The sequence below is a fragment of the Haliotis asinina genome, chromosome 10 (assembly GCF_037392515.1).
Source record: "Haliotis asinina isolate JCU_RB_2024 chromosome 10, JCU_Hal_asi_v2, whole genome shotgun sequence".
Taxonomy (NCBI): domain Eukaryota; kingdom Metazoa; phylum Mollusca; class Gastropoda; order Lepetellida; family Haliotidae; genus Haliotis; species Haliotis asinina.
In genome coordinates, this window is record NC_090289.1 from 7,279,551 (window position 1) to 7,299,542 (window position 19,992).

The window sequence follows — 19,992 nt, forward strand, 5'->3', positions numbered from 1 at the left end:
CATTCTGACATAGCCATATTTCATTTGTTATTATCCAAAAAAGAGGGAACATAGCGAAATGTTTGGTAATGAAACTGTGCAGTTGATTTATAAACTACACGTAAGTAATAAAGCACATAACAAATTGTAACGGTTAAAATCTGCCAGTCTGTTAAAGCAATAAGCATAAACAAGGTGTTATCCATAACGTCGCTTCACCTTTGACTCACCAGCTTCTCCAATGTCGATCAAGCAATTCTAAAAAAATGAGCAAAATTAGAACTCATTAATGTAGTCAGCTGTTAATAGCCAAAGGTACTTGTATCTTTAAAAAAACATCACTGTTGTTGACAGCATGGTAGACTGAGCGATCACCAATTTATAGAACGGATATGACCTTTTGACAATATGCAAATATGAAGGTCGGGGGTCGGGGCAACCAAGATGGCGAAGTTCGGTCTGGATATATGTACTTGTTGTTATGGATATTTGCAGCTGAAACACTGACTGTAAGTTACAAGTTTTAAAACACTTCCTCACGTGTGAGATTTGTACCGTTCCTCTGTATAGCATCGATGAAATGTGTAGTGTATCGTGTCACAACGTAAACAGAGACATTTTGTTTCCATTACTAAGGACGCGATAAAACGTTACTCGCTGCTAATCAAAACAGGTGCCCGCGAGATCGACAATGGTGGGAAATCGAATATTAATACAGTTGAGTCGATATTGGTCAGCGATAAATTGTTCGTCTCGTTTGACTTGTTAGTAATTAGTGACCAGTGAGCTATCACAAGATATACTTACTGAACAAAACTGGATAGATACAAATTTGGTGTAAATCCAACAGTGGCCATATTTACAGACAGTTTGTGTGGTATAGCATATTATCAATATCAGTCAAGTAGTGCCAGACAGCACTCGACTTAGGTCACGTGAATGTAGGAAAAAAAGTAACAGGCAAAAACGAAACAGAAAAAAAGTAACAGGAAAAAAAGGAAAGTGATAGAAAGTGTCAGGAGAGGAAAGAAGTTGGACCATGATGGTCACATCAGAGACCATATAATATCTATTATATGGTCTCTGGTCACATGTATACTGCTGCCAGCAAGAAAAGAAACAACTGAAAAAGTATTTCTTTTTTTCGTGTTAGTTGTTTTCCTATCAAATTCGATTAGTTACAATGTACTTTTCTGCTGTTAGTTGCAGTTTTAGAAAGCTGTCATAAAACCACCAGACACTTCATGATAACTTTCATTATGTCAGTGAATGTGAATGAATCATTACACTAATATGTGTAGGACATTGTGTAAATGTTGCAAAGGGCATGGCAATTTATTCTTAGAGTCTCCTTTTAGTCAGTGATTGACTCTGTTTGTTTTCTAGCATTTGATTTTGATGACAGATATTTAAGGGTAAGATAGAGTCATATGCAGGATTTCTTTTATCTCCAGTGAAAAATGATTATGTTTCCTTGGAAGTAAGAATAAGTTCCCAAATGTTCAACAAACCGTAAAATGAACCTTTCATTAGATTTCAGAGTCATACTGATATATTAATTGCTTTTTGAGCTCTGAAGCATGAAAATTATCTAAGTTGATTGAAACGTTTATTTCTTTATGTCTTAAAACTGCTGAAGAATTCCATGCCTTTATCTTATGAGTTCATATCCACTCTGTAAAGTTCACTGGCAGGAGTAAGAATTTTCCCAGCAATGAAGTATTGTGTTTAACAAATTGAGAAGGTGATATAAATAATCACAATTTTAACTTTAAAACATGTTACACTCAGAGATATAGAGATATAGGAGGAAGTATCTGTTTTCTTATGAACAAAATCAGTTGTTTTCGAATAACCAAGCATTTGCACAAGGAGGTTGTCCTGACATCAAACAAAAAGCACAATCTTTAAAATCTCTTCATATAACAGTCTACCAGATAATGTTGACCACTGCAATATAATTTCATCAGTCAATTGTAACAAGTCGTTTAGCATATATACTATTATATTTTGAAAATATATACAATATGTGTGTCAGATGGGTTAGGCCATATCTAAAGATATTCTTGATTCTCACTACCAGCCGAACCCAAAGTTTTACCAACCCAAAGATCGCTTTGACTATTTATGCTAGAGAAAATGCAATTTGACTCACAAAATGTATTTTTCACACTTCTATGTTTATATTTTCTAGTGTAGAAAAGGTGTAGATTTCCTCAGAAATCAAGCTGTTGTTTTTTTTACATAAAATAGCAGTGTCTGCCCTAAGCATAAAAATTCAGGAGTCATCATGACACCCTGGGGTCTTTAGAGGGAGTCATGGACATGTTTATGTGAGTCAGGTATGTAGGTTTTCTGTATCCTGGCAAACACTGAAATAAAAAAAATTGTGAAAATATAATCAGCTGGTCAAACACAAAATTTTTGAAATGATATGAAATGATTATTTTTCTATATGACCTTATAAAGAATTATTTTGAAATTATGACAGATACATCATGGCAGGGCCAAGTGTAAAATGCTCACAGATTTTTTATGCCATTGATGAAGTAGGGTGTCTGAATTTTAAAGGATAATGAACTGTAAAGGATAATGTACATTAGTAAATAGTAAATAGTAAATGGTTCACATCTGATTAGTAGCACATGAATAAGGTTAAATTATTCAGTGATAAGTGAAGGGTGCTCAAAGGCACCTTGACATCACAACATTGTACTCATACAAACATTTGTCCTCAAAATGGATGCCATGCAGCTGTTTTGTCTGCATTTTGTAGGGCTTAACTTGCATCAGAGACCATGTATGGTCTTTGCTGGCATTGTATGAAGTCTTCCAAGTCTGCAAAAATGATAGAGACAACTTTACTGAATATGGGTGTTATCAGCATTTTCAGTGGAATTTAGAGTTATTTAATAGAATATTTTTCACTGAGTGTGCAAGAATGAATGAGATTTTCATAGGCTTTGAATTTGGACAGTGTCTTTTATTTTTCTTTGTGAACCGGTGCTTGAGGGCCATTATGAGAAATCTCTTTATGATCAGCAAAGTCCTTCCAAAATAGTAATAACTGAAGAATCTTTTTATCACTCATAATTTGGTTTTCAGTCTGTAGCCATCAAATAATCTGAATATTGCTGTATGTGGCTCATACTCTTTCACCTCTAAAAGACTTTTTCTCAATATTCAACGTTTGTGTTATCATTTATTGGAATGGCTCTCTTCTTCATATTCTTTGGAAATAATTGAAACTTTCACAAGAAAAATGCAGCTGCATGGATGTTTAATTGGAGCTTCTTGCATCCACTTTACTTTGGTTATGGAATGAGAATCTACACTAAAACATTTCTAAATGTTGTGGGCAAGAAGGTGTTATTTACCTACAATCTTCTAGAACACCAATCAAGCAGGCATTCTAGAAGCTAAGGGCCCTGACCACTCTGTATTTTATTTTGGCAAAGAAAACAGGTCATTTATGTGATCGTTAAACCTGATTAAAAGCAGTTAATTACAGCTTATCCTTCACTTGTGTATGGATATGTCTGATCCCTTTGCCTGCAGATACATGGAATAATACTTTGTAAATGAATTAGGCATACATTTTTGCCTAAGTCGCCTGTGAAGTTACCATTTTAGACAATGTCTCTATGAGCAGAACAACAATGATGATAAAGAATGCACAGCAAGAGGTGGTCTGATGTATTTTGTCAAATTGTAGATTAACCAAGATACATTATGACACCATATAATACAAATAAATTTGTTCTAAATATATATATATATAGGGGGAAATATGATAATAATGCACTTGTCATTACCCATGCCTTCTACGTTGTGATATTATCATAAAGATAACAATAGAATATGCCACAAGTCTTTTCCAGAAGAACAGCTGTAAATGTTTTGTCAGGTAACACGAAACATTAGCTAGGTATCAGGTGACCATGGCATGCCAGTTTGTTTGTGCTAATGGTTTATGGTGGCTGCTTCCGTTAGCAAATATTTGGATAATGTCCAGCACTAGGTATACTGAAGATTGTGTTACATGTATCTTGACACTTATTGTGATCTATGATTGATTCTACTTAATGTTTGAAAGGGGAGACTACTGATGAGAGGTTCAAAGATGATGACTTATTAATGTTGCCCTATGAAAATAGTGTAGTTTTGAGTAGAAATATCATTGTTGTGGTATTTTGTCTTTACTAGGCATAATTTCTGATAATTATTAATATTGAGTATACTTACTCTGTATTCACTTGATGAAGGGAAAAAAGTGGCTTAAAATGAACAAATGATGTAGGAATTGCTGATCAGAACAGTTTCATGTCTTCAGGCAGTTATTTATTTACTCTCCAGAAAGGATATTTATGTTTGTGGGCAAGGAACATAACTGTAAGTATGATGTAAAATTCTTTGTTAGACTGACATGTACTGAAGTTTGAAAATTGCATTGGTGCCACAATGCGTGAGAGATGTACTCACTGCAGTTTGACATATGCCACTAAACACACCTCTACAAGCTACTGGGATTCTGAATCTGAGAATACCTTGATCAGGAACATTTGACACTTTCTTCATCCCCAAATTAGTGATGGCTGGTTTCTGTAGAGAACTAGACAAGAAATCAAAGACCCATGATTGTTGTATTAAGAGATAGTTAAGAGCATTCGGGTCAGGCTTGGTCATGTTTTATAAATGTAGGAACTAACATAACAATGCTTCAATATATAACAGTGTTTCCAGATGCTGTATTGTCCAACCACTGCACCAAGATTTCATGCAGGTATTTTCTTGAAATCTCTGGAGTGCGTGGGTGAGTTAGTTTAGTCATATGCCACTTTTAGCAATATTTTTGCAATATCATTGCAGTGGACACCACAAATGTGCTTCACACACTGTACCAATGTGGGGAATCAAACTTGGATCTTCACTGGCTGATTTGGAGAAAGCAGGTGAAAAGCTGAGTGGTATATCCAATTTAGATAACGTGTAGTATATAAATCTGTCATCTGACAGGAAATACAAGATAAACGGTAAATCAATAGTATAGTGAGGTATTATTACAAATTTTTTTGACCTAGTCATCTGAATTCACTCGATCGATGTAGTTTTTGACAGCATAGTCCTAAAACAAACAGCAAGAAAAAAAACAAACTGCAAGATTATATAATTGAGTGGGTTTTGTTTTAGCCTTTTAAGAATTTTGATAGGAAGGTAAATGTAAAATGGTTCAGACATCTGGAAATACATTTTCCAGAGAATATATGTAAAGACTTGTGTTCAGATAGACAAGATTGACTGTATAGTAGTATATTTTTAGCTTATATTGACTAGTGTATGAAGTGGTCTAAGCACTTTTTAATATGGATTTGGATTCAGTATAAAATCCAAATTTCCCTGATTTTGTTTCTTTTTTTTCTGCACCTAACACATTTTGGTCCTGACAAAATATTACCTTAGATTTTACACCCTAATATACCATTCTGTAACCAGTATACTGTTCAAAGATGTGTAAACCATACTCACTCACTCACCCCACCTTTTGTCAAAAGCTGTGTCAATGAGTAAGTGAGTGAGCCTAGTTTTACTGCAATTTTAGCAATATTCCAACAGTATCAGAGCGGATGACACCAGGAATTGGATTCACATATTGAACTCATGTGGAGGATCGAACCTTGGTCTTCAGGTTGGCGAGCAGTAGTTTTAACTACCTCACTACCTCACCGCCATGGATTTGTAGGACATTTCATTATCCAAATATAGAATTGCATTGTGACCTGAAAGCGGAGAAAGACACAACACTGATTAATGGCCTAATAAAGATATAAGTGTTGTGTACACTACAGTTGACAGTGCAGAATTGACTTTAAAGATTTACAGTCACTGCAGCCTGAACGGATCATGTAATTATTCAACTCCAAACGTCAGCTCTTACAATGGGGGACTTATAAATCCTTTATTACTTTCTCATTTTTTAACACAAGGGTGGAACTGCATGCTAATGCTTGTGTGCAATCTCCTCTTTAAATTTCTCACTTGTAGTCTGTAGTCTCATGTTGGTGTTTTATTGACTCGGTCAAACACAACATTTTGTATTGGGAAATGCACAGTTTTGAAAGTGAATGATGGATCTTCTAAATTTTGTCAGAAAGTAACTACATATATGTACCAGACTAATGATATCTATATGTTTATTTCTGACTTGGATTTTATTAATTTCATTCCTATGCTGTTTTTTTAACATGCAATCCAAGTATTGCCTCCTGCAGTTGGTGGCTAAGTATTTGAGTAAGCTCTCATGTAAAATGAAATCAAATTTTTGGAAAACTTTACTCATACCAGTACCACTGTTTTAGCTACCCCCATCTGTTGTATATAGGTGTCAAACCTTAACCCTAACCCTAACCCTAACCCAAGGCTTCCTTCTGGTCATGCACAGAATTCTGTTTTTTCTATATGTAGGTGGAAATAGTGTTAGCTGCTGTCGTAACAAACTTCTATCCAAGACTGAATTTGTATTTCTGTAATAAGTTTTGATAGTTTCAGCTAGACAAAGAACACTAAAGGCTTGGTAAATATTGTGTTTGTCTGCTTTAGACTGTTTTAACATTTGCTTTATTTACAGCTTTGGTATATAAGTAACTCTGAGCCAAGCAAACAAATGTTTGCGAGCGCCAAGCAATATTAGGTTGACATGATAAACAAACAGTGGACTCACACATCATCACCATGTCATCCCCTTTCTTAGTCAGCCTCTGCATGTTGTTTACAAAAATCTCTATGTTTTAATTACTGGTAAGCCACACTGATGTAGGTGCTCAATAGTCAGACATGGGTTATTTTATGGCAGACATGTTTTTCAGTTACCATTGCAGCCATTAAAAAAATTTAGTTGGGTTAATTAACTGTCGATAATTTGATGGAATTGGTTCAGGTTTGTTTGTATTTTGTAGTTGTATATATGTAGTTGTAGTTGTATAACTGAGTTATGCATGAGGAAATTCATTACAAACTGTTAATATTGGTTCTGTTACATTTGTTTTTGAAGGAGATATTTAAATGAACAGCATCCGTCTGTCCACACTTAAGTCCATATGTACGTCCATTTTGTACCCCTCAGATATGTTGATGTTTTAAACCATGCAATATTTCTTCACCAAAGTTGGTTCACAGATAAAACAAGTGGTTAAGTGGTGTATTTTGATAGCATAGGATTATTAAACAAATATCTGTTGAGTTTCCAATGCAACAACTTTGATTTAGACTGAAAATAGGGGTAGTGCATGTTTCTGGAGCAGATCTTTCACAGATGTATCACATTAAATCATGTAGATAGGACTAGTATTTAAGCTGGTATCTTTTAAAGGTTTTGTATTTTCATAAAAGAATGTTTCATTGAATTTCCATGGCAACATGTTTCATTTATTTATTTCACAAACACTTACCATCGCATGGGATTCAATTGACTTTGTCCTCATGTTTATGCTACACTACAAATCAATGCATTTCCGACACCCTGATAAGTACTACCGTTACTAACATATATAAGGCCCTGTAATGTTTACGACCAGGGATCATGTTTCTTCGTCAAGTAGTTTAAAACATGTTTGAGTTTCTGTGTACAACAAGAATTTGACAGCCACTGTAAACCCTTTTCACCTGTGATTTGGTAGAAAATATTGATGACTTAAACATGTCAAATTGTGACCAAGTCTTTTTTTGCAACTTATTGTGTGTTTAGGTGATGTTTTTAAGCAACATGATCTACCTGGTACATATTACTGTTAAGATACCATCATTACCCACCTGCTGCCAATGCCACCAGTACTGATGCAGTTAGTTTTGGGGATCACACATCTCCAGTCTCATGAAATCTGTTTTTTTCCCTTTCTGAATGATGAACTGAAGAAATTTCTGATAAACCAATAATCCTTGATTCTTGTAAATGCTTAATATGTGTAGGCATAGCTTTCAGACCAAAGTTTCTGATGTATAAGAATGGTTATATTGGAGGATGTGCAGTTAGCTGAAGAAACTGATTCAAAGTGACCTATGTAGTTTTAGTTCATTATATAAACTGAAGTTTGCTGCACACATTGGCCTCCAGATGTCCATTGTTCATCATCTATCAACACTACCTAACTGTTAAATGTTGGCTTTTATTCAGCACTAATTAACAAGTGTTGCTGTCCATTCAGTAGGGGTGGGTATTGCAGAGAATTTTCATATATTGCAATGCAAAAGCAATATTGCATTAAGCTTTAATAAAAACTTTTTATCCTGAAAACATTTACAAAATTCAGATCCAAAACATTTAAAAACACTTGAAAAAAACTGAAAACACAGCTTCAAACAGAACTTATCTTGATATCCGATGTGAAAAAAGGAAATATCTGAACATTTCCGAGTGTTACAAAGTTTTCCTAAAGTATGTTGAAATACCGGTTCTTGATCAGCATATCGCAATACGTATCCATTTCAAGTCGGAACCAGGAAATACCCGTAAACTGGTTATGTTGTGCAGCCATACGATTCAGTGCTAATTAACTTTTAAGTCATTGTTTCCATTTCTTCCATTGTTTTGCTTGCATCTTTGGTGTCTTATTACGTTTGTTGTTCTTACATGTGCATTCATGTACTATCTGTTTCATACCAATCATTAACCTGATGAAGTATATACTCTGAAACGTGTTCCTCATATTAAAGAAGTTGACGTCCATAAAAATTCTTTTCTTTGCAGTGAATTGGTATATATTTCCTTCAACAAAGTTGACTTCTTAATATTCTGTTATTTCCTTATGTACAGAAATGTCCTGATGAAAAGTAGAGAGATCTGTCAGTAGATTCAAGTGGCTAAAGCACATTTCCATAAAGCACATTTCTTATACTAATTTTGTACAATTCTGATATCCAGTTCAGCTGCTCAAAGGCACAATCATTGGATGTCCATCACAACAGCTCATATTTTCAATCTCATCTCACTCTTGCTGCCACTGCACGCTGAGTCTTTCCCATCCTTACGCGACACCATTCACAGCTGCGTGGACTGGGACACATTGTCACAGTACTTTAACCATGTTTACTGTACCCGCCACAAGGTGTTTATGTATTCATGTGGCCACCATTCGGTCATCTACCAATGGATTCATGGGTTCTTTCAAGTGCACAGGGTTACTTATATTTTATGTTGATTTTAATTTTCTTTTGTAAACTAAAAGCTTTTAAGATCAGTACAAGAATGGATGACACTTAAGATTTGTTTTTAAAACAAGCGATAACTTCAGTTAATCCTCTTCTTCAGTTTAGTGTGAATTCTATGACAGATCAGCAAAGTGTATTTTAGAGTGCATGTTAGTTATTATGTCATCCTGACAACCTTTTACAGGATTATTGAATATTAAATATCTCAGTCCTGTTGATTCTCTGAAGCTGAGTGCAGTCAAATAAGGATGGATGAAATGTTATTCACCAAGGTTGGTTTGATTTAGTTAATTTAATGTTTTCAGCTTTACAGTGGTTTTTGTGTGACAACATTAGGATTTTGGATTACTTGATGAACATTTTCAAAATATTTTGTTCCTGTAAAGTTCATGATTATCTAACTACCTTTAGAATAATTTTGAAAACACAGAATGTGACAGCAATCTGGTGATCAGGATCATTACCTAACTGGTTGCTGTACATAGTCAAGTTTAGATGAGTACATAGTATCTTGTGTTGTTAGTAGTCTCATTAGTTTGTCTCAAGATGTGTACTATCCGTGTGAGTCTTCATGCAAGTCTATTTTCTTCAAAATGGAATGTCGCTTTATTGTGGGTAAGAACTGTACTGTGTTGTTCTCATACTGTGGCATCTAATGAGTGGAATTAAAGGAAACTATTATATAGACGGGGGGAAAACAATGATAAGAAAATATGTTTTGTTCCTTGGCGAGAATTATGAATATAGGACAAAAACTGCAGGTGTCAAATGATTAGTAGGTTTTCGTAATTTAGGCATCAAGTCATGAGACATCCAAATATAGGAAAGGTCACAGTTTTTGTTTACACAGTGCCAGTGGTATGGGGCATCTGACAACTTTCGGAAGAACATTGTGAATTCATTGATGAATATGTGAAAGACTTCATGAGTTTGCATATGTGAAGTCAGAAATTAATGATGAATCTTTGTAAAAGTCCCTGTAATCTATTTTTAGCTGTTGCAAGTTGTAACAGTCAAGAAATGGAAGGGGGAACATCTTATACATTTGCAGTTGATTATCATGCTACCAATCCACATGGCATGGTCTGTGCACTAGTTCAGTGTTTGATAGCTGCTCCAATAAACAGAGTGAAAGAAACAGTTGCTCTGTACAGTGTCAACATTGATTAGCTTAGCAGAGGCGTCTTATTCAAACATGATACTGCTTCACTCACCTATGACAGGTATCATTGTCAATAAATGGCTCAGTGTTTCAGTTGCTATGTATGTAGTGAGATACTGTAACAATCTATCTTAGGTAGGCGTGACTTTGTGTAAGTGACCATTGTGACAGGCAAAATTAGCACTATCGATCATGTGAATGCCTTTTAAGACTGAGAAGATAGTTCTGATGATCTGTGTTACTTTGGTTCAATAACTATGCTTCATAGACTTTCCCCTATAAAAAGACATCTGCTGTTTGTTGATGGTAATGAAATACCACTGCAGGCAAGAACTGTCAGTTTTGTTCTTGAAGGTATTTCTTGGTCAATAAGTCCAGAGGCTAGAGGATAATAAAAGTATGAAAATATTGACAGAATTAATATTTCATAACACAAAAGGTTTTGTCCCATTGGACCAGTTTGATGATGAGTACAAATAATAATATCATGTAACTTCATGTACTTGAGTTACAATCATTGTAGCGCAAAGATCACTTTGTGCACGCTGGCTGTTACCTTAACATATACTCATGTTATTTTTAGTGTTTAGATTTAAGTGAGTGAGGAAGTGTAGTTTTATGCCTTTTTAGCAATATTCCTCAACATTTTGGTAGGGGAAACCAGAAATGGACTTCACTCATTGTACCCATGTGGGCAGTCGAACCCAGGTCCTCGCAGGGATGAATGAATCCTTTAACCACTAGACAATCTCGCCACCCCATACTTGTTTATGTCATTGTGCAAAACAACCTTAGTAGCTAGGATTGTTTTCTACAACTCCACCCAGGTTGTCTGACATATGTTCAATCCAACATTGCAGTCTCCATATCTGAATGGTTGAAGACTTCTTAGCAAATACAAAACTGACATCTTGAGAATCAGTCTGGGCTAGAATGTATACTGTGGTGAGTTTCTGCAGCCTGAAAAAGACAGTAGTGAATCACTGGAAAGGTGTTTAGAAATGTCTTTGTAATCAACACACAATATTTGGTTAAATACTTACCTGTAAAACAAAGAAAGAGTTTCAAAGGGCAGCAAGTGTCTTCTTGTGTTCAGAGTTGTATTCCTCCCATGTTAACTACAGAGACTGTTGGTGCTGGTGTTTAGCATGTAATATTCACCTTAGTGGTTCTTGTTTGTGTTGCACAATAAACCATTCACAGTAATAAACTGAACATAGAGTAATATATCATCAAGATGATAATGTATTATTGTGAACCACGGACAAACAGACCTAGTTTGTAATTTTATTTTTCGCAAAACAACCAGACCAATTTTGTTTCTTGTGCTATGTATTTTATTTTTCGCAAAACAACCAGACCAATTTTGTTTCTTGTGCTATGTATTTTTGTCGTAAAAAAAACTATTGGCATGAGGGAAAACAGGAAATCACCTGTCAAAGTGATATTCATTCAAATACTAAAAGTAGATAATTTTTGGCGAATTATGAAGTGTGTATGGGAGAAAAAAACAACCTAAGAAAAGGATTTTCTCACAAGTTTACATTTTTGGCCAATGAAAACATAGGATTTATTTTTGGAGTGGGGAAAATTAAGTTTTATTGTTTTCCCTTATTCTTGAAAATAACACTGGTAGGTCCACAAAGCAAGAGTTTCTGTTCAAAAACACATTATGAAGCTGCACCATTATGACAATGTCTTTGAGGTGTCTAAACGCTCATTCAGGTGAGGTGAGGCAGCTGTGATGTTACCTGGACATTCTTCAAAGTGTTGGGAAACCAAAGCATTGTTAAATTCAGTGGACTTACAAACCTGTTTTTAGCGGCAGTATGGTCATCAAGAACTTCTAGCAGCATTGTCAGCTGATTTGACAATGCCATTTTGATCAATGTTGTTGCAAAATGTCCTATTGCAGTATTGATGATACATTAATGTATTTGTTAATCATGTATGATGTTAATGACAGACGAACAATGCCTGCTCATATGTATAATGGTGGCCAAGTAGATATTCCATACAGTGTTGCATGAATCCCTGACATGATGAGATAACACTGATTAACCACAGTCCATGCTACACTGACCTGTTTACTTACCATGACTGTTACAGCACTTACCTCCAAATACATGCTTGAACTTTGCATATGCTGCAAAATATACATCTCAATGTAATGGAAACAGAATTTCCCTCAAATTACTGCACTTAATGGTCCATAATGAATAAAATGTTTGACGTTTGATATATTTATAGATCATTGAGGTGCTGTCTGAGAAATGTATGTAGCTCAGTATCGTTAGTAATCTGGAGTTCCCATTCGGGAGTTCCCAGATTTGATCAAACTACAATTAATGAGTTGGCATAAATCTTGTGATTAAGTTTACCTGACTGGCCAGGTATAATATTTCAACCCTAAAAGTCCTCCCTACCTACCCTATTATAGAAACTGCTGTAATCGGAACCATGCCATAATTTTGGGGGGCTTAGCAAATCACTTAAGCATAACTAAAGAAGTACAAGGGTATCCATATTCAGTGCATGCAAAACACAAAGCCATGCATGCCACACTATACCAAAGCTTCATTCTTCTATTTATCTGAATAATGCATAATTAACAACCTATTGATCATGCCGTTGCATAACAAGACAGGTTTTTTTTATGTCAAACTGTCTTCTGGAGTATTTGACAGCTTTGTGACCCCAGGCACTGAACCATTTATCTTTGACCACAGACGTTTGAACAGACTTAGATGTCTAATGTGGGTGTTTTGTTTGATAGGTTAAGTTGCCATTCTGAATGAACCTGTCCCATTGTCATGCAGCCTGTTGCTGGAGTTGGATTCCTTTCTTGTGTTTGGTATGGGAATTGGGAACTGCTTCATGAGCATGTTGCACTGATACACTGTTAAGACACTCAAAACTGTTTTGATTATGGAGATAAAATGTTTATATGCATACCAATGATGCATGGAATGTAGGTGGAGAATTTCATTAAGGAATTTGATTCAGAGATAGGATACCTGTATATAATACAATTTATAGTTAAAATTTTCAATTCTGATATAAGTCTACACAAGATTGTTTGGATTTTGTTTTTGTAAGAAAGATAAATATTGTTTGAATTTTGTTTTGACAGACATGAAACAGATGCTAGCAGATTTTTTTGCTTCTTCCTTAGGGCTAAAATAATCATTTGGTATTGACACAAGTAAGAAATTGTTATTAATGATCCCAAGTTTTAGGTGAAACAAGGAAAGAAGAAGAATGTTAGGTTCATAGGACCTTTCAATGCATTTTGTAAATAGAAAATGGAATAACACAACCTCTGTGGACTGTTTTGTATTCATCAGCAGGAATACTTTGAAAAAGTACAATAGCGAAATACGTGGGTACATACTCTGCTTTTGGCTTATACTGCACCAGTGTTTGCTGTAATTTGCAATTAATCAATTACAGATGACCCATATACTAATAAATTCCTTACTTAGACACTTACAATGATTGTCTTTCATTGTATCTTGATACTGTAGGTTCATCTTATTTGAGTATAAAATATTTACCGGTTATTTTCTGCAGTATTGCTGACTGTCCATGAAAGAAGAGCCTATCCGTATTTACCTGATGGTGTTCTCTAGTGTGTATTTGTTTTGTTTCCATAGTAAAGTGATCATTTCCCATCCAGGTATTGTCTGATGTCAGTGATGATGTTTTGAATAGCTTCTGCCAACTTCAGTTGTTATATTGATGAATGCCCCAGTTAAAGGATTAAAACTTCATCATGTTAGAGAACAGGCCATAATGTTCCATTTTCAGGATGTCAAATGTTCAGTAGATTGGTTTGTGCTGTCTGGACATCAGTTTGAGCCCTATTTAAACATGCTCTGTTGTGAAGACGGTGTTTAAGTATTGATTTATACCTGCTTAGCACAGAAGCCAATTACAGATTAAATAATGCAGCACAAACACACTTGTTTGTTGTTTGCATGGGAATGATATAAAGAGTATTTGTTGTTTGAGAATCTTCCCGATATGTGTGCTGGTATTAAGAATTTTTAATGCATAAACTATGTTGGATGCTGACGGTTGGACCAAGTACTTAACAGAAAAACTTGATTTCAGGGTCATTAGATCTATTCAAAGCTATGGGGTTTGTTTTAAGTCATCCCCATTGCAGGTCATGTCACAACAACCGTTTTCAATACCAGCAGTATTGAAGAAAGTATTCGTTCAAATGTTTGCTTGAATGAAGTGAATGACAGGCAATAATTCAGAATCATTTGGACACGATGTAACAGTGACTGGTATCTCAGTCGGCTGCCACAAAAAAGCCCAACACGTTATTATAGTCCTGACTAGTCCAATGTACAGTAATGTAGAAGAAATGCACTTGTGTATAATACACCAAATCTGTGCACAGGTTTGTGCTACACAGACAAAATTTAAAGAAAGAAGCCCCAAACTTGAACTAAGGCACAGTAGGAAGCGAATAAATGTTATTTTAGTTTTGATGGAAAGGTTGAGGTAGATAGCTGATTTGACATCAAGTACTAAAGAGGTTTGTTAGAGAAGTAGACAGTAGGAGAAGGATTTGGTTCCATCAAGAAAAGTTGTGTCTAGGGACATTAGGAAGGGATTCTGGTGTTGAGAAACAAGTCATCATATAGGAGTATGATTATGAGAAAAGAAGGCTGGCGTCACAAAGACATCTATAGACGAGACAAAGCAGTGCTTGCTTAGCTAGTGGTGTTCATTGAGGGCAGGTGTGATACAGAGGTTCTGGACATTCTATTGATAATGCATGATTCTGTTACAACAATTAAGCTGAGCCATCACTGGTGACTGGGCTAGGGCACCTGCGGCATTTGTCATGATCAGTTGCCTGAAGATGGTAAGTATGTCATTCTTAGCTGCCTGACTTGTTGTTCCATGGTAAGCCGAGCATTGTTATGGTGACCTGGATCATTAATTTTGGTCTTGTCATCAATCAGGTTTTTGTTTTCTGACAAGTAGAGTGAATTGTCTTGTCATCCGATTCTTGCTGCCTTTGGTTTATATAAATGATTCCCGATAACCGTCTTTGTCAAAAGGGGTCCATTAGATGAGTATTCTCAGCAAGCGAACAGTGGGTCTTGTAACACTTGCCAACAGAGTCTGCCACCCTTGTGATCCATGTGATGAACATCGTGGGTCCTGAGACTCAACCTTTAGAGACACCACAATATAGTAGCACACAGTCAGGTACGCCATGCAGTTTAGGGTTTCCAGAATGTGAATTGTTACATGCATAAACATTATCAGTGAATTACTATCTACGTGTAGTCCTATGGAATGCAGAAGTGTAAAGGGATGAGCATTGTAAAGCATTGTGGTTAAAGTATTTGTTCGTAACACTGGAGATATGGTTTTGATTCCCCACATATAGGTACAATGCTGGAAGCCCATGTCTGGTGGTATTGCTGGAATATTGGTAAATGTGGTGTAAATCTCTTGTATTCAGCTGTTATTAAGAATTATTGCTATTTCTGTGTTAAAAACAAATACTGTGTAGTCTTTGTTCAATCGCCAAGTTTAATTTGATCAAGGAAATCCTTGTCCATAATAACCATAAGGCATGACACATCTGATTCACTCTTCATACAGAGGTCACTCTAGAGAAATATTACCAAGAGTACCCTGTAATAAGTTTTAAAAAAACTACACATGAAGATGTCCTGCATTTTAAACATCTTATAACAATCAAGGGAATCTGGGTACCTGTTCTATCAGTTAACACTGACTATTAGGACACTGGGATTTTTTTTGAAGTGGTAGCTTCATTGTTGAATGCCTTGTTGACAATTGTTTACAAACTGAAGTGAGACAATTTCACACCTTTTGTACTATATTGATTGCTAGATGGATTTCCTTTCACTGATGGTGATAGTTGTATAGAATTGTCTATTGATATAGTGTAGCTGAGTCATTTCAGCTCTTGGTAATGGGAAAATGTTGTCAAGGATATTGCCTTTACGTGAATGTCAGCTTTTAGCAGATTACCACAGCTACATTAAAATTGAGAATTCTGATCATCGGATCTCCTTGACTGGATGACCTGAATATATGTGATCCAGGGTTTGAAATTAATACTTTGAGGTAGCAAATTTGCAATTCAAAATCCTACTTGCTACCTGAAGGAAAACACACAGTAACAACAACTTGCTACCTGTAAACCGCTTATGTTCATCAATTAGCTGTCATTTTCAAAGGAAATACCTCCACTTGAGCACTTTATCATGTATATACACTGACTGATACTGGTACTTCGATTAAAAAAAACCTGCTCATCGTAGCTTTTCTTGGTTACTTACACATGGCAATACTTACATAATTGCGACAGAGAACCATTCAGCTCAGTGCACATGTGCAGAAGTATAACATTACTGATTCATATGTTTGATGATGGACATTCATCTTTTCCTGAGGCTTAAGGATGATAAAACATTATCTAGCCTCATGTAAGAATGTCGAGTTTTGACTGGGCCATGTGAGTCTGATAAAATACCATGTACATCCATCACGATCCGCGAGCGGGAGTATAAAAGTCGTGTAATCCCGCTACGAAAGTCATATCACCCCGCTACGCCTCAGTGACGACGAAGTGAGAAAAGCATGCATCGACAAGCCTTTAGTAATGTGCGGTGCATTGAGGTCAAACGATCAGCTGGTGTCAACATGGCATCTCACGTATATAAACACAAGTCGATTCGATGCGTGTTGTTTTGATTTAGTGAAAACATTCAGCTAGATAAATGTGTTATCACATCGTGTTGAGGGAAATATGGGGTTTATGACAAAACTCTGTATTTCCCTTGACACGATGCGGTAACTTATATTGTCTGCTAATACAAGAAAAGGTATAATTTTTACATAACTTGATAACATCCAGTATGCAGATCAAAAGAGCAGAGATACATAACATGCTACCACTGATTATATGATGTATTTTATATGAAATATGCTGCTACCTAGTAAGGGACATTGCTACCTATTTTTAAGCCAGGTAGCAAGTACTTACTTCTTCATAGTAAAGTTAATTTCAAACACTCTGATTCAAGCTCAGTGCAGTACTTGTGGCTAGCCAACAGGTCATTCTGTTGAAATAATCGGTTACCTGTTCACAGAGAAAGGTTAGTCCTCTGTAGTTTGACAATCAGAAGATGGTAATCAAACTGTCTTCCCATGACTGAATCCAGGACTTCATGAATGTACATGTTGCTCATCAGATTCCACTGCATACTTACCCTGTTTGCAGTTATGGGACAAGCAACCAAATATTAAGACTAATCTTTGCCAAGGGTACGATTGAATGTTCCAGCATTTGTATGTATGCTATGTTTCTTTGAAACAAGACGTGAATACTGTAAACTAAGAAATTTTTTGGTGGTGATATTTTTGTGAGTGGCGACCAACAGATGTTTTTACGTCACGATATTTTTGCGACTTACTTTATTCTCAAAACATAGTTTACTTTGACAGTTTCAAAGCTTACTTGCATTTGAAAGTTTTAACTGAAGTAAATCCAATCACATATTAAAGTTTGCCGCTCATCTTGAACATCATTCAGTGGAGTACTTCCGCATGTATGCAATCAGTGATTTTTCCTAAAAACAACACTGGCTGCATAGGCCAAATAAGTTTAAAACAGTTCAAAGGGATTAGATTAAATGGAATGACTCTAATAAATTGGCACTGATGAAGGACCAGTTTAGTCAGTGTAGGTGAAGCTGTTGATCTCTAGATAAGTGTCATGAAACCTATCCTATGGTCCTCTAAGGACATGGTATGTGTTTTGTGTGGTTAGTGCCTGTCTGGACTATCGGACGTACTGATTGAGTAAATTTTGTTCAGGTATCCATTGTTTGACATGTGACATATGAGTACTTAGTAATGCGAGTAATTAGTCATTCTTTGCATTGTTGTCAATGCTTAATATATGTATTGTCTAGATCTATTGTTAATAATATGAACTGGTGAGTAATAAAGCAAAGATAGGACAGGTTGTTTGCTGATTATTCATAACATTCTACCAGCAAATTGCGTCATGATATTTTTGCGAGCTCAATTCACTCGCAGTTTTCGCAAAAATATCATGCTCGCAAAAATTTAATGATTTACAGTACGCCAAATCGTGATGTGTAGCCAGAACCTCTTAATGTGTCTTCATGTCCAAAGGTTCCAGCGATGTCTTGCAGCACAATGTGTTTGGTCAGTTCCCTAACACATGGATTTGTATGCTTCTTAGATATTGTTCTCAAGTTCCTTGTGAATATACAACCAAACAGGCCTATAGGTGTGTTTTGACATCCACCTTTTGTATTGGCACACCTTTTGCAACAGTGGAATACTTCTGACTGCGAGAACATTACAGCTTGTTCAGCTTGACCTGAGCTACTCTGTGTATGCATGACCTGGGAGGTCAAATAGCATGAGACGCAGGTCGAGATAACTTTATTAAATAAGGGAGCAGAGAGAGTTTTCAAATGTTGCTTTCATGCAAAGCATGCATACATTGGAAACATTAAACCATCTGCAGCTTTTTTTAAAGAAAGTTATGACATTGTTGACTCTGAGATGTCAAACAACAGTTTTGTGTCAGCTGTTCAGACATGTTAACGATCAACTGCAAAGATGCACCCCTTCACAATAATAATAAGACCTAACCAGTTGTGACACTGTCCTGCAGTGTATTAGTATTCACTTGATCAGGTCAAGTTGAACAAGCTGTAGGTCAGATTGTTGACTTTGCTGGTGATATGGGAACATATGTCATATTTGGGATTTCACTTTCTTAGTAATATATGGGGCCTGAATCTGTACTTAATGAGAAAGTGTAATCCCAAATATAACATATGGTATGTCATTTTCTAAATGATATTTTTTGCTCATACACCCAAGACTGTTGAGACATTGGACTTTTACCTTGTTAGTTTTGCTATGTTTTGGTGTTAATCAGCTCATATCTGTATTGGGGTAACTGAACTATCAACTAACAGCTTAGCTTGTATTTCCCAACATAAATCCTGGATTCCGTGATTCCGTGATTCCGTGGTTGCAGAAAAAATCGAGGAATTTACCTTGCCATGCAGAAAAATGTCTGGTCTACAGAAAACACATTTTCATGCAGAATCTGTGCAGAATTTCCCACTTTTCTGCGGTGGAGTTTGCTTATTTTAAAAAATGAGTGAAGCTCACTTCCGCCGAAACGAAAAGTAGGTTTGATGTCAAAAGTAGGATTGGTTACACATAAAACCTACTGACATTTATTGTGACAACATTTTCAAAATAAACATGATTAAAGATACTTTAATAATAAAGCAAGTTTTAGGCATCTTTCAAACAATATTGGATGAATTTGACAGTGCAATTACATTCTCAAAACCAATCATTTTGAAAATTAAAATTATTTCAGATTTTGCTTAGGTATAAAATTGTTGCTTGCATGAAACCGGAAGTTCTTCGTCTGCATTAAAGTTACAACTGAGAGGCGAGAAATAACTTTCAGCGAGTGTTAAATTCTCAAACACAGAAAAAAGATGTGGGTGCTTTGTCATCAAACTCACTAGAGATGTGATGTATACTGTCAACTTATCTTTGTATCTAAGTTTGAGAATTAA

General features: G+C 35.8%; 1 protein-coding gene across 1 annotated transcript in view; it reads left to right on the forward strand.

The window, feature by feature from the left end:
* The first annotated feature begins 391 nt into the window (after positions 1–391).
* LOC137298953 (serine/threonine-protein kinase DCLK3-like) overlaps positions 392–19,992 on the forward strand; it is a 66,217-nt gene continuing 46,616 nt past the window's right edge. The window contains exon 1 of the mRNA XM_067831347.1: positions 392–488. The gene's annotated coding sequence lies outside the window, so the exon portion shown is untranslated. The remainder of the gene's footprint in view (positions 489–19,992) is intronic.